General features: G+C 40.4%; 1 pseudogene; it reads right to left on the bottom strand.

Annotated features, from left to right (window-relative positions):
* Positions 1–2,681: 2,681 nt before the first annotated feature.
* On the bottom strand, positions 2,682–4,076 carry LOC146570668 (general transcription factor II-I repeat domain-containing protein 2A pseudogene; annotated as a pseudogene).
* Positions 4,077–4,676: the final 600 nt, after the last annotated feature.

Here is a 4,676-nt window from a genome sequence, read left to right on the forward strand (position 1 = left end):
GCTGAATCGTAAGCATAAGCGAATCACTCAGGACTCACTAACCCCCTCCCTCCTGTGCTGAATCATAGAGTGAACGAATCACTCACTCACTAACTCCCTCCCGTGCTGAATCATAGAGCGAGCGAGCGAATCACTCACTCACTCACCCCCTCCCTCCTGGCTCACAGCTTCTTCTTCTTCTTGGTTGGCAACCAATGTTAAGGCGCATTACCGCCCCCTGGCTCACAGCTCAGTGGACATTTAGATGAGAAAATATATATTTGACACATTTAAGGAAAATACTAATAAAATACAAATAAACAAAATAAATGTTTATTAAGCAATTTTGATAGGAAATTGTTTAATTTCAGAAATGTTTTTGCTCTTTTTTGCTCTATAAAATAGTTGGGATTTTTTTTAGAATTATTCATCTTAGCAGTAGGATTTACATGAAAAGAGAAACAAATTAAGTTTGAGTGAAAATGTACATTTTTTGCACTCTCTGGTCAACTGACTCACTGAATCAAATGACCCAAAAAACCGATTCACTTTGGTGAGTGACTCATTCAAACTCGATTCAATAAAAAGAATCAAATTTACCATCACTACTAACAGTATCTCACAGTTGTTTATGTTTTTCAACCCATTTTGCACAGAGAGGCATTTTTTGAAAAATGTATTGATAGCAATGTTGAATATTATTACACAGGAAAAAAACAACTACACGTAAAATAATCACACTGTGATGCCTCTGCCTTTGTAAATAGAGGGACAGTAACTGCGTGTGTGTATGTAAGCCTGTAAAAACCGAAGATAGTCAGATTAACAGTATTTTGTCTCTATCTGCCATTCTGCAATTCATCTCACGTAAACAATAACGTGGCGCACAGCGTGACGTGGAAAAAGACACATACCTTTGACGTTGCTTGACGACCTCTGTATTCCTCGTCCACAGGTAAACGCAAAAAAGGAGTTTTAAAAAAAATCTCCGTTTTCGGTGATTCCAAACGCCGTTTAAGTGTGGACGAAACAGCTGTGTTGTCAAAAATACTTGTGTAGGTGTGGACGTAGCGTAAAAGACCTAGTAGTTTATTTTATTACTACCAGTAATTTATTGCAGATTACTTGTATTTGCTTAATTGTTTACTAAATGTTTGAGGTGTGAAATAAACCGCAATGGAGCAAAATAAGGGTGTGTGTGGTTAGAGGATGTGTGCGCGTGTGCACGCGCCGGAAGGGGGGTGGGCAACATTTTTCTTGTAAAACAAAGGGGGGCCCAGCAAAAAAAGTTTGGGAACCACTGCATTAGACTATAGATCTGTCACATGACACACCCCAAAATATTGTTTGTCTTGTGTGCAGCACACAAGCAATATTTTGTGTAATGTGCGCTGCATAAGCAATATTTTTTGCTTGTGTAGTATAGGCAAGCAAAAGTATAAAAATAGCTACAGGGCTCATATTTGAGACTTCAGTTGATTTAGTGTAAAATGTAAAAGTGTATACTTGTTATATAAACAAAAAGCTGTGCACTTTGCTGGAGACTGCTTGGTGAGGCAAAGCACATTCACAACACCAACTCTGAGTTCGCTGTTACTCGCTGCCCAGGCAAGCTTGATCTGTGTGTGTGTGTGTGTGTGTGTGTGTAGGTTCCAGCATGCTACTGCATAAACAGCAGAAGCTGATCAGCAGATATGCAGCAGCTGTGCCAATCATCCCCACCTGGCACCATTCCCAGTACTCAGCCTCACCTCTCTTCCTGCAGCTGAGCTGCAGCCACACCCCCACAGCGTATAATGGCACATTTGTAGCTACAGTTTTTTGTCATACTTATGCAGATGAATACACTTCATCAAAAGTATGTTGTCCATAAAGTTGCATCTGCACAGATATGGGCTACAGATTTTGATTTTAGCCTCAGTCATTGTACACTGTGTCCTTTCCAAAATTAAGTGCACTAAAGGGTCAATGGCTTTAAATGTGGGGCTGATATTTTACTGATGTTTTACTGTCAGTAATAAAAAATAATTTTTGGAGCACAATTTCGTGGCAGTAGTAAATCCATCTCTTTGTGTGTACCAAACCCTATAAAGTGGATCACTATGTGCACAAACAAGTAAACAGTTCAAACAGACAGTCTTAGAATGGATTGTGATTCAGGACACCTCAGTGACAAGCTACTACAGAAGATGGGCTTGAAAAGAGGCACAAAACATAGTTCCACTTGAAATACAGACTGACACAAAAACAAGTACAGCTTTTGTCCAGGTACAGAAAAAAATAGATCACATTTTTTCAAAGTGTCACAATTTCCAGGCTGAACAACTTAAGTGAGAAAGCTCTTTGTAAGACAGGGGTGGGCAATTAATTTTTACAAGGGGCCACATGGGAAACCCGAGTTGCGTCAGAGGGCCATATCAACGACATCTTGAACCCAAATCTGCTTAACTTTCTTAAATTGTAAAATTCACTAAATTATATATTACGAATAGCTGGTACTGGTAATCAGAAGAATAAAACTAAAATAAAATAATGTAAATATTTATATTGGGCTATGCTATGTGAAATTGTGGCGCATATTCCAAATAAAACAAAAACAACCACCGAATCAATGTCATTTTATTTTAACATGTTTAACTCAACAAACAAGAAGTTTATAGAAATGCAACAATACAAAGATTTGTGTCATGTTTTCCTCATTTTCAGTGAGAATAATCCAGCCTGTTTTGGTTTTGAACAAGGGCATTGAACTCTGGCTGAATGTCTGAGGTGGCTATGCGAAGAACAGCTGAGAGGTGGTCATCAGTGACAGAGGACCTGTGTTTGGATTTGTTGAATTTCATCACCAAGAATGTCTGTTCACATACATAGGTAGATCCAAAGAGGACTAGAATCCTCTGAGCATGATTCCTCAGGTGTGGAAAGTTCTCTTCTTTGAGGGAGGAATAAAAGTCCAGCAGTGAGACTGACCTGAAGTGCTCTGCCAGAAGTGTGTCAGACAGCAAGTCAATGAGTTCCATCTGAACATCACTTGAAGCATTATCCACACTGCAGATGAAGGGAGAAGAAACCATGTCCATTTCATTTTCAAGAGCTTTGAAATCTTGAAATCGCCTTGAAAACTCTGCATGCAGTACTTCTAACATGGCTGAGTACTTGTGGAGGTGATTGGCATTTGGAATAGCCTCCTTTAGTGTTGGCAAGTGGGTCAGAAAGTTGTCCTTCACTTGGCTTGAGATAAGCTGACACTTCCTCATGAAAGCCTTTACTGCACTGTACATCTCGTGCACAAAAAGTCCCCTGCACTGCAGTTTGACATTTAGTTGGTTCATTAGTGCAGTCACATCCGCAGCAAATCCAAGGTCTGCCACCCAATCTTCATCTGAAAGCTCTGGGACGGCATGTCCTTTCTTCACACAGAAATCCTGAATCTGTTCTCTCAGATCCCAGACACTTTTTAGTACCTTGCTTAGGCTGAGCCACCTGACAGAGCAGTGGTAGCTGATGTCACCATGTTCCATCTCATTTTCCTCCAAAAGAGCAATAAATTGTCTGTGATTTAATGCTCTTGCTCTGATGAAGTTAACTGTTTTAGTTACAACATCAACAACGTGTTCTATCTTTAACACTATCTTACACAACACTTGCTGATGTATAATACAATGCAAAAATGTCAATTTCTGCACAGGATTAATTTCTGTCACTTTATTCTGCATTCTCTTTAAAAGTCCTACATTTTTTGGACAACCATCTGTTGTTACACCTGCCAGATTGTCCCATTTCAGTCCTAATTTGTCCAAACATGCATTTACCTCTGTGAATAAGTCATTGCCGGTTGTTGTTCCTTTCATTGACTGCATGGCAGCCAGCTCCTCCGTGACTTGAAAGTCTGCAGTTATTCCACGTAAGAAGATGAGAAGCTGGGCGGTATCACGCACATCGCAGCTCTCATCCAAAGCCAGAGAAAAACATTCAAAGTCTGCAGCTCTGTTCTTCAGCTGAAGCTCCAAGTTCTCAGCGATGTCCTCAACCCGCCTAGTCACAGTACGTCGGGAGAGTGAGACGTTCTCAAACCCGTCCTTTTTCTCTGGGCACATCAGTGCAACTGAGTCCAATAATCACTCCTTAATAAACTCTCCATCAGAAAAGGCCTTACTTTTCCTGGTGATTTTGTGAGATATTACATCTTGTCCAAACGGCAGCCTCTCTGGTGGTGTGAAGTTTGGTGAAAAGTCCTTGTTGGGTTTGCAGTTTTGCTAGCAATGCATCAGACACCCTTGCGTGCTCTTTTTCAGACAGATTTCTGTATTTATCCTCATGTTTGGTCATGTAGTGGCAATTCAAATTGTAATCTTTTAACACAGCGACCTGTGTACCACAGACCAAGCACACAGCTTTACCTTTAATTTCTGTGAACAAGTACTTGGTAGTCCATGTCCTGTTAAAAATGCGACATTCGTTATCACTTTTTCGCTTCTTAGCTTGTGCTGCCATCTTGAGGCTAACGTCATTTATGGCTGTTCACCTTCACTCAAAGCTTGCGACACGCAGATACGTCAATATGGAAGTAGCGTAGCACTTTTCAGGATAAAAGCAGCACCGTCGTATTGCACGCACTACATATATTTACATAATCTATCTAGTGGTAATTTATTATTGACCTCACGCGGGCCTGAAAAGGATACACAAAGGGCCGG

This window comes from Mchenga conophoros, linkage group LG7 (genome assembly GCF_057382185.1).
Source record: "Mchenga conophoros isolate Kocher_MC1m ecotype Shallow Benthic linkage group LG7, M_conophoros_male_GT1.1, whole genome shotgun sequence".
Lineage (NCBI taxonomy): Eukaryota > Metazoa > Chordata > Actinopteri > Cichliformes > Cichlidae > Mchenga > Mchenga conophoros.